The sequence below is a fragment of the Lonchura striata genome, chromosome 7 (genome assembly GCF_046129695.1).
Source record: "Lonchura striata isolate bLonStr1 chromosome 7, bLonStr1.mat, whole genome shotgun sequence".
In the NCBI taxonomy this organism is placed as follows: domain Eukaryota; kingdom Metazoa; phylum Chordata; class Aves; order Passeriformes; family Estrildidae; genus Lonchura; species Lonchura striata.
In genome coordinates, this window is record NC_134609.1 from 13,100,994 (window position 1) to 13,112,449 (window position 11,456).

The window sequence follows — 11,456 nt, forward strand, 5'->3', positions numbered from 1 at the left end:
AAAGGCAAACAAGTCTAGGAATTACTGAGGTAGATGACATTCTTCTCATTCCCAAAGCCTGACAGGCTGATTCTGGATAATGTGGTTTATGGAAAAGTGATTCTCTTTGCCAGGCCATGGGTTCAGAGGTTAACTGGAGATGGTTGTGCATCTATTTGAGGGAATGTTAGCAGGGAGTAATGTTAATCCCAAATAAAATTATTTTATAGGCATGGTGGCAATCAAATCCACCTTTTTCAAGCCTCTGTTTCACTTGCAAATATTCTCAAGACATCATAGTGAATAAACAAAAAAACCCCACCCCTTATTTTCTATGGTACCTTTCAGTCTGTAAAACCTAAAGTGCTTTCAAAACTATAACATCGAAGTAGAAAAATCAACTATGACCACTGAAAGGCATCCAAGCTGAAATATGATGGTGGCTGCCGTGGTTCTCAACATCGTTGCAAGCAAGAAGCAGGGATGAAGATGCTACTAGAACTTAAGGAGCACTTTGGAAAATTGCAAAGATTTAACTGATAAATGAATGACAGTACCTTTACTACTTAAACAAAAAAAACACCATGAAATCTTTCCTTCCAAGAAATTGTTCTTATCCAAAGAGAATAAATCTCTCAGCAAAATACCTAATAGAATACAAATGTTCTCTCTCCTGTCTCCATACATGTTATTTTGTAACATCATTCAAACCATTTTTAGAATGGTGAGACACACGTATACCACCTTACCTCAGATTATCACTTAAATGAAATGGCTTTGTTTCAGCCATTTCCTGCTCTGCCCAACACCTTGTCTGCAAGCAATTGGGGATGGGAAGGGATTTGCCTGTGGCTAGTGGCATTGTGGCTCCCTGTGGGTGGCTCAGCATCACGATTGCCATTCATTCTTGCGGAGAGAGGCTGTGCTGCTGTGCAGGGACTCTCATCCTCCCTCCCGTCCCAGCTTCCGTGCCTGCATCCACATCCATGTCCCACGGAACCCCCCACTGTGCCCTGCAGCAGGAGAGGGGCTCTGTGAGCTCTTATTTGCCTCTGTGTGCAGTGTGTTTCTCTGTTCAACTAGCTGTAATTTAGGTCTAGAATATTATTTTCCCTGTTTATTATTAAAAGTCATCAGGAAAAAAAATGATTGAAAGGTAAATAGCCAGTTCTTTGGTGACAGTGTTATATCCAACACCCGCAAAACACGATGCAGTGAAAGCTTTGTAAAATACGCCTTTTAAAAAAACATTTCAGAGAAATGCTACCAGATCAATCAGTTGTGGTTGAAACCTGTTGGACACATACCATTGTCTGTTTTAAACATACCACAGATAGACAGACACATAGAAGGGGAGTATGCAAAAGATTCATGTCCAGTCTTGCAGACAAGGGCAATTAGCCTGGCTTAGCACAGTGAGTAAGGTGATGTCAACAAACATCCTCCTTCAGATCCACCAGACTCTACTACTGTGGAATGAGTATGTGCTGCTTGTCACTGCTCCTCTGCAACTTCTCTCAAGACTGAGACATCAGTATTTGATATTAAAAGCCTAAGGTAACAAGTGGAATAAGGCAGTCTTTGAGTAAATTGTTCATGGGGTAGATTCTTAGGAATCTGAAATAGGGCTATTTCTCCAGCAAAATATATTAAATGGGTAGAACTGAGAGCACCTTCCACAAGTGTAGAATGATCCAAAAATTTATGTGTCTCCATGGCATAAATCTTCATTTACTGCTTTGCCCAAGCAAAGAAGTTGTAACATGTAGCTTCCAGAACTTCCAGAAGCAATTTATTTACCTCATTAATCAGTGCTTATTACTCCAGTGCAGAAAGTCCATCAGCTTTTGTTTCAGAAGATGGAAGTCCCTCATAACACACCTGGACGCTTCTATAGTCTAATGCAAAGTGCAGAGAAAGATGAACTTAGTGGCACAGAGAGGGCTGGGGGAAGTTACAATGCAAGAGAGCAGATAAGAGTTAGAAAAATGCAGATTGTAAACAAAGACGTTTCTGTTCTCAGGTTGGTCAAGTGGCTGCTGCTAAATCACAGTAACCCTGGGTTGTCACCTTTGAATTTTACTTGTCATTCTGGTATGCAGTACAAGAATGTGTGTCATTTCATCATGCTCCTTGCCTGCAGATTACTTAATTAATTTACTACAAACTATAAAAGTAGTTCCTTGTACTAATTTCCTTGTCTGCTGGATGACCAAAGAGGAAGCTGGGACTTTGAAACAAGATGGTTTTCTTTAGATGAGAAAAGTGAGACACACAAATTCAGGCTATTTTGTCCTTGTTTTATTCCCTCATGATGTGTATACAAAGCTTTCCTACTTCTGATAAAATGAGAAAGTTCTCAAAAACACTCCAGCAGATAGCAGTAGATCCCTGGCATTTGCTCACTGATGTTCAAATTTTAATGTTTTTTTTTCCCCTCGTTGTTATTTGTTTCTTGAGGAATTAAAGACTGCTAAAACACAGTAGTAGAAGCCAAGGAGACTGATTGCTCTTCTTCGTATAAACAAACATTTTTATGAGTAAAAGAAATACTACAGCAGGATTCTGTTCTCCATCCACGAGCACAATCTTCAGGTGGTCAGAAAGTTCAGGGATCAAGTCCAGTGGATTGGCAAGTTTAACTAAAACTCCTGTAACTAAAAATTACACATCAAGCTGGGAGATATGTAGGAAAAAAGTAGGGAAGTGTCTGGGGTATTGGCAAGTAACTAGCATGCTGTATATGCAGTAACACTAGATGGCTGCACAGTCTCCAAGAAAGTGCTGTTGTCTGCAAGCTTGATTTTGCAGCTTGCACACCTGAAATACACGCGATGTATTGATCAGCGGAGTGTGTTTGTGTGCCAGCCCCTCTGTGTTAGTAGGCAATACAGTTCTCTGAGCCGGCAGGCAGAGCTGCAGGATGGGCATTTGCTGACAGCTGGACTTAAGCATCCACCAAATGACATGAATATCACACTGTGGTGGGGCAGCCTTCCTCCAAATTTGCTATGTCCCTGTCACCAGGAGCCGAATCACATGTGAAGAAACTCCTGACACTGATTTCCAACCTGACCTTTTGAGAAACCTGATATCCTCGTAACTGCCAGGCAAAGGGTGGAGTATGCAGAGAGAGGCAGAAACCTCTGTATCCATCCAGCTTTTATTTGTTTGTTTACAAGGACATCTAAATAATACCACCCACCATTCTTTTCATCAACATCCCAAAGATTTCTAGCATACAGCTCTCACGTTTCTAGCTCCTGCTGCAGCATGCAGCCCAGAACAGACAGAGCAAGATTAGGGTTGTCAGGGAAAAAGACTGATAGTGGGATGTTACACTTCAGCAGGTAATCTGTTCTCTTTAGGGACAGGATCCTTCCTTTAAAAATCCTCCAAGTGACAAAATAATTACCATATAAGTCTGACAGTTTCAGCTAGCTCTTAAACTGGTGTTTGAATACACAACTTTTATAAATACATTACATGAAAGATTGCTTGTGTTTTCTCACCATGACCAGGTCTGGATGTTTCAGCATCTCTGCTTGTAACTGACAATACAACATCTGGGAAATGATAGTGTTATCCAGCTCATCACCTAGTCCAAATCTTTCAAGCATAATTTCTGTCAGCAATGTGTTCCCTGCCTTACATCTGAGTAACTGTCACAAAATCTCCTTCTAGTTTCTCTGCCCGTAATTGTTTGACTCTTTGCAATGGTTTATGGCTGTGCATCCACACAGGCACCAAATTCATGCACAATGAGACCTAATACCTTCTGCTTTGAAATTACATTCTGCTCTCCCTTGACATGTATGCACACTAGAATCAGAGCTTACAACTCCATTTCAAGGCACCCCAGGAAGGTAAGGTGGAACCAAACCCTGGAAGGCACCTAACCTTGCACAAAGCTCCTGCCTGGTACATAAACCACCTCTTTGCTTGTGGCTGCAAGAAATTAAAATGTTACAGCTCAGGCAGAGAGGGAAGAAGCCAGAAATTCTTCTGTGCTTTAGTTTGCTATTTGCCCATCACTCTTGCCAATTTGCCAGTGAAGCCTGGAGAACCTAACATCCCACCAACTGCAGCGTGTGACCCACTGGCTGTGGGTCACACCAACTAAGGGATCTGGAAAAGCTGATCACAGGCTGCAGCCTTGCATGTGCTGCACAGCAACCCACAGAGGTGTGAACTCAGGGAGTCCTCACCTCGGTTTGAACATGCCAACTCCCTGCTTCTCCCCACAGAGTCAGCTCTAACCAGGAATGATTACATTTTTGAATGTCACATGAGACAAGGCCCTCTAAGTCACACTGAAAAAAAACACTCCTTGTGAAATTTTTGCTGGCAGGCAAAGGAAGAGCACAAACATCTGTGAGCTCAGTGTATACCAAACATGTATGTTGAAGTCTCACTACAGGTTGAGAACACAGAGTGGGGAGATATATATGCACAGGCAAACGTAGTAGTGATGATATGAGAACGATCAGAGCACCACAATGTTAACAAAGCTGCTCATGGGTAATAAATCAGCTCCTTTGTGGGTTTTTATTGCAGGGATTCAGCTGGATCCAATGACAGCTGGTTTGCATGAGACAGTCTTGCCTTTGGTAACTCCTTCAGAACTGGGCTAGCTACAGTATTTATCACCAGCTAATGTTTTTTACTTATTTCATCATCATTACAAATATCAGGAAATGCTGTACAAGTAGCAAACCCATGGTTCAACCCTAGCAAACAGGAGGGCCAGATTCACATTCACATTGCCTTCTCAAAGGTTTCTAGAACCACAGCCATAGTGGTGAGGGATCTGTCAGTGCCATTAACAATTTTTTTTTTTTCCTCAGGGAGAGTCAACACCATTAATAAGCTTAGATTGTCTCCAGGGGAGTCTACTTGGTACAAGGGTTGCCTGCAATTGTCCTAATGTGATTTGCGTTTTGCAATATAGAATCAAAATTCACTTAGTTCACAGCACACAGACAGTAAAGTTATTATCTCACTTAAAATACCATTCCTTCTGATTCCTCCATGCTTAGTTTTTTGCTGACTCATAAGCAGCTTCCACTATGCAAGAGAATGTTGATCTTCAGCAACAGCATACACAGACACAGAGTCTCCAGCCTGGTAAGTCTAGCATGTGTCAGAGATGTGGGATCAGGCAGCCACAAATGGTTCCCTGCAACCTTGGTGGGGAGGAGAGCCCAGCCCTTAATAAATGCTTTTAGCATATCTACTGAGAAGTGAAACTCCCTTCCCTCATACTCACCACAGCACAAAGGTATTTTGGATCTCACAAAAGGCATGCCAAAAATCAAATTTTTCCATCAACAGAGAAAATGAGGAATGTGTGTATCTGGTCCGTTGGGCTCAAAGGGGGAGATGATTAATCACCAGCAAGGGAGGATGACTGTAGATAGCAAGTCAGCATCTCTAAGTATTTTGTTTTTCCTCCCCATATCCCTTTTTCCTTTAAAAATGAATTCCAAGACATTGTTTACAGTAGAGACTCCTCTGCATGCTTTGGCATCTTGTCTGAAATCAGCAAGTCACCTCCTTTCTACCAGCATTCAGAAAACACTGGTCTAGAAAACAGAACCTACCTTGAAGACAAACCAAGAAGTACAGTGTTTCATGAGTACTTGTCAGTGAAGCCTTGGAGAGGGACTGAGATGACCTGTTAAGGGTAAGTGAGTGGAATCCCAGCCTCAGTGAACCCACCGAGGATTTTGCCCCATCAGAGTATATTCTTTCCTCACCAAATTTCTGTCAAAATTCTCAGGATTTCACTATAAATCTTTTGCACCTCTAGAGTCTGCTGGTGATGAAAGCTTCTGCTGTGATCCACTCAGGATGTACAGCCCAAGAATGAATGATTCAGCATAAGGGATGAGCAGAAGACAAGCCATGGTAAGTGGTGGCCTAGTTTTTTACCCCCAAGTCACAGAAATTATTACAGCACCAACCAAATACAGAAACAACACAGGATAAACTACAAGACCTATGCTGGTGAAATACTGCACTTGGGTTTAAATGCAAAACTGCCGTTTTTATGCAACTACAGTCATTAAGAGTCACGAAGTATTCACTGAATAACAGAGTAGTTCATGTTTGCACCCAGACAAAATTCTTGCTCAGATCAGTTCCTGCCCTATGGTTGCAGTTGAACACACTGTTTTCCATTTTGTCTTAAACTCTTGACTGGAAGTGAGGTATTTCCTTTAATACTGTTATATTGAGACCAAGATCTACGTCACTTATAAAGAATTCCAGAATGGGAAACACTATAAAAGTGTGAAAGAGCAGCCTTCTCCTCTTCCTTTTAGGTAAGAGAGGAGGCAAAACCCACTAAGCTTCTTTCAGAAGATTTTATGCTGTAGTTTTGATCCCGAATGGGCAGAAATACTAACAAAGCCAGTTATTTTCCTCCAGATGAAAGGTTTTAAGTGATTTTGAGGGAAAGTGTACATACAGCTGGTTCTCTGGTACAAACCTGTTCTTTAACCCTAGTGCTGGGTATGTGGGAGAACACCCACGTACATCTAAATAATACAGACATCGCTGGTGCTGGGTAAGAGGTGGTGCACTATAGATCAAGGGAGTTCACCCTCTCTGGTGCATCCTAGGGTGGTGTCAATGTAACACAGACATTGCAGGGCTAGCACCTGACCTCTGTTTCTTCCAGAAACACTAAACATTGGCCCTAGGACCTAAGCAGGAATAACCAGGAGCCACAAACAACTGGGACACTGCTGGGCAAGTCGTACGAGTGCAGCTTATCAGTCACTGTAGCAGTGCTCATGTGGAAACAACCCCACATCAGTAAATCTGGCTTACAGCAAAAAGACAATGAAATATGAGCACTGGAGACTGACATAAGTAGGTACCAGTAGGAGGGTTCAGGACATGTTGTGCAGACTATTTGTAGAGACATGTTTCTGGCATTCTGAGTCCATAAATAATGTTTATGAAAAGATTTTAGAAAAGCCCTTCCCCAAGGGCTGCTAGAAAAAAGGAATAAACAGACCAGAAGGAGCTTAGGCACATTCCATTTTGGGGAGGAGAAAGAGGCTGCAAAGACAACTCTAGCAGACTTATAATGGTACCTTCATGAAGCATTTGCCTTTTTTCCCAGAGGGCAGGGGTGAGGGAAATATGATTCCTTGCTCTGACTATAGGAGATCGAATGCTGTATCTGGATGGACTGCACTCTCTTGTCTTGGAGCCACTCCTGCAAAGACTAAGACTAAGCCAGACTGGCAGCAGCCAGAGGGGTTTCTGGCAGCTGCTCATAACCCAGGGAAATGGCAGGTATATGAACCGATCTCATCAAACTTCGGAAAAAGTGAGGAATGATGAAAATACTTGGATTTGCACTAACAAATCTTGCCTTGCTCTACTCTTATTTACAAAGTTGATCCAGGACAAACCATCACTCTTCAACCCAAACAACACAGCACCATGCAGAGAGCACTGCGAGTCTGCTGACGCTCTTGCTGTGATCTCACTGGGGTTTTGAAGTGCACTCACAGTTTAAAGAAATGGATTGCGATGACAAAAGAGAATTATCTTTGCTTTACCCTCACATGCTTAGTAAACTCCCATGAAAACTTAGCAAATTCCCCCTGCTGCTTTCCCAAATGTCTGTGCCTCAGGCCCAAACTCAGTTATTCCTTTAATCCTGTGCAGGAGATCCAAGATCAAAGTTGGTGGGACTTTGTTTCATCGAAGCTATTCCCAGCACCATTCCTGGAATTCAGACAGCTGCTGGTTTTCATTCCTCTGCCATGGGCTAGCCAGATCTGACACTTCAGTGTTAACCCTTGGTTTTGGCATGAATGATGAACTGGAGTCTTGTCTCCTGAAAACTCCCCTGCTCTGCAGCAGATAACTCACCTTCACTCTGGTACCCCAAGAGAATAAATTACTTACTGGTGTTTCCTTCATGGGTACCAAAATTCCAGTGGCAAATTAAGGGATCCCTGTGGAATCTAGGATCTTCTGAGATGGAAGGTGATCTCTAACTATCCATTATATTATCCCTGGGAGAGGGGGGAAAGAATTGAAAACATGAAACATTTACTGGAAAAAAGAAGACCAGCCCTGTATTTAATCAAAACATTTTGTTTTGTTCCACTCGTAATTATTTCCATCCAATGAAAAAAATACTTTAACAAAGAAAATGACAGTTGCCTTCCATGGGCAAACAAAAGAAGAAGTCATGTCAGTTCCTGTACAATGCTACAGTGAAGGTGACATATTTTTAATGCTGTGTTGAAATTGTCTTGCAGAAATACTGAACACATCAATTTAGGTTTAATGATCTAATTTCAGTGTTTGTTAGGGCAGTTGTGAGAAAACCAAAGATCTGTGGGGAAAAAAAGCTGAAGTGACATTTCATTTCCCCTGAAACTCATGAGGATGTGAATATGAACACTAATTACACCTACATGATTGACTAGGACAGAGGTTCCAAAAAGATGAAGACTAACCTGAGAGGCCAGGGAATTATTGCCATTTCCAGCTGTGCTTGTACTTTGCTTTTTTTTTAATTGGAAACCCTAGTTTTCACATGGTAGAAAGAGGTAAACAGGAAAAAAAATACCCATTCTTGTACAAGACTCAGTCTTACACTCAAATGACTGTCTCATAATCAAGGCAATAAATTGCAGGTGCTTTGGTTGTAGTTTATTGAGATCCCATGCCAAGCATGGCTCTCTGTATGTTTGCTTTAATTATCATGTTCCTAAAGAAGGTAAAGTTTATGCAGGTTTACTACAATGCCTGACTACCCACCCTTCCCTGTGCCTCAGGTACCTGAACTTTGTTATTCCCCACAGAAAATGAAAATAACCTTGGAGACTTCTTCAAAACTGCTTCAAAACACATTAAGATCTACTGGTGAAACAGCGGTAAAAAAATACTGTCACTTCCATATGCTGGGATACTTCTTTCCCAAAGCTGCCAGACATTCAGCATCACAGTTGCATTTTCCTGCCTAGAACAGGTCAACCATTTTCTCTTCAATACCAGCTGACTTCAGTGCCCAGGTGAAGAGGGGCTTGTAAGTTATGGACATTGCTACTTGCTTTTAAATAAAAAGACTTGATTTTTCACCCAAGAACATTATGTTGGTTTCTGCACTGTCTTGGTGTAAGTCCTGCTTCTTGGCACCATCTCTGCACCTCACCCATCCAACTCAACAGGTATGTCTTCATACCCTCTAGCAACAGATACTTTGCGGAGGAGTTAGCATCTGCCAAGTGTGGCAGATTAATAATACTAATAAATTTAGGCTCCTTGCCATTTTCTCCTCCAACTCAAAACTGACAGCACATTGTCTGACTGAATCAAAATGTGCCACTAAGACCCATCTGCATGACCCTTTGCTGCAGCACAAAGAGAATTCAGCTGCCTGCTTCTCAGATAGATGTGACATTTCAGGACCCACCTGACATTGACTTAAACCCCTGTTAGTGTGGTTTGCAGCAGAGAGCATGGCTAGTTTGTAAGTGGTGGGAGGAAAGTGTTCTGAGGAAAAGGGTGGTTTTGAAAAGGTAGAGGTTGCCCAAGATGTGCCTAACTCAACACAGGAAGAGATGTCTGGGAAGCACCACTGTAAGAGTCAGGAGGCTGGTCTGCTGGGTGGCTTGTGGGATGCACTGCTCTCCCTTGCAGGAGGTCAGCATCTTGATAACAGAGGAAGGAAGACTACTTCTTTCTTTTTGTGAGAAGAAAGAAGGGTGCCCAGGTCTTCACCAACATACCAGGATGAAATCACAAATTTTATCTGAGATACTTAAACCTGCTGGTACCAAACCTCATATTAGTCATGGAGAGCTCCACCTCCTCCTCCCTCTGGGTACTACTGACATTGCAAAATATTTTGCTAACCACAATTCTTTCCACATAATATTTTCTGTGCCAGCAGAGAAGTCTAATCTACTCTGAGAGGCCAACACCATCCTTCTAGAGCTTTCAGCTACAAGTATGATGGCTTGCAAGAAATCAGCAGTTAAGACTGATCAATTAACCATAAAAGTTTATATCTATGACAAAGAATATCCTATGAAAAACACAGTCAGCTACTAATTAGAACAGTCTACCTTGTCTACCTTTGTCTTATATCCCTGTTTCTCCACCTATGGCTTTAAAGATTACCTCTTTCTCCTAGAGTTTTCTCAAAGTATTAATGAGCTACACAATCCAAATATGTATTAAATCTCTGATAATGTTCAGTTGTTCAGGTATAGGGCTCAGGTTATGTTCATATATCAAAATTGTCAGGTCAATAGCTCTCATGTGTTAGGATAGCAAGTGAGTTACAGTCTCATGTGTATATGTGCCCTCATGCATTTTCCTCTCACTGCTTCTGAATTCTGATGGTTGTGAGTTATTGCAGGCAGGAATTTATATAGCCAGAAATGTTAAATATAAATATATCAATCTATTGTCCAACCACAGAGACTAGTATATGAAGAGAAAGGCCAGAGGTGTTCAGAGTTAAGGAATATTTCTATTCCAAGTGGACAAACATGTAATGCTACCTGCAAGTCTTGCTGATAAGAATGCGCAGACACTTGGGTTAGTGCTGGAGCCAGGAATGTTACACCAAATCTGATGTGGAATGAGGGTGCACTGCTGTGGCTCCTCTGCCCTCAGCACTCAGGAACACCCTGGCTACCAAGCACAGCTCAGCAGCTTCCCAGCTCAAAAAGCAAGAGTTCTCCATAAAAAAAAAAAAAAACTCTACAGTATGATCCTGCAGATCTGTTCTGTCTTCACAGGAATATCCACAGCAGCTTAGGGATTTCCACTGTCTTTTGTCATCTTGTTATTTCTCAGGTTCCTGGTGGCCAGAATGAGTGACTGTCCCCAATTCCTGCCATCAGGGATGGGTGAAAGGACACTAGTCAGTGCATCTTCTTCATCCATAAGAGTAACAGGGACATCCCTCAGTACAGCAGTTCCCTGTTGTTTCAGCTGAAGGTCCCAAACCTGCCTTCAGCATGGGGAAACAGGGAGACAGTGGAAAGGGGCACTCCTGACTTCTCACACCCCCTCCTTTTGCCTGCTCATTCCCTTACTGAATCCTCCCCCAGCCTTATCACATTCCCTCCATTCCTCTCATCACTCTCTGAGCTTGCCTCTGAAACACTGAGCCTGTGCTGCTACCATCCACCAGCTTCCAGATCCCCTTGCTCAGACCTGTGCCATGGGGTTCCTGGCCACTGCAGTAAGCGGGGTGGGGGAACTCTCACCTCCCACTCATTGTCTTCTGCCACAGCTCTAAAAAATACGTATTCACTCCCTATCCACCTCTGCTCTCGACAGCACCACACAAACTCCCCCTCTTCTAGATACTATCCATTTACAATAACTCAGTTTCCATAAAATCTCTTCCACTTATTCCTCACTGAAGCACTCTTATCTTATCTTGCAAACCTGACTGGACACCAGGCAGTTTGGTGTTTATA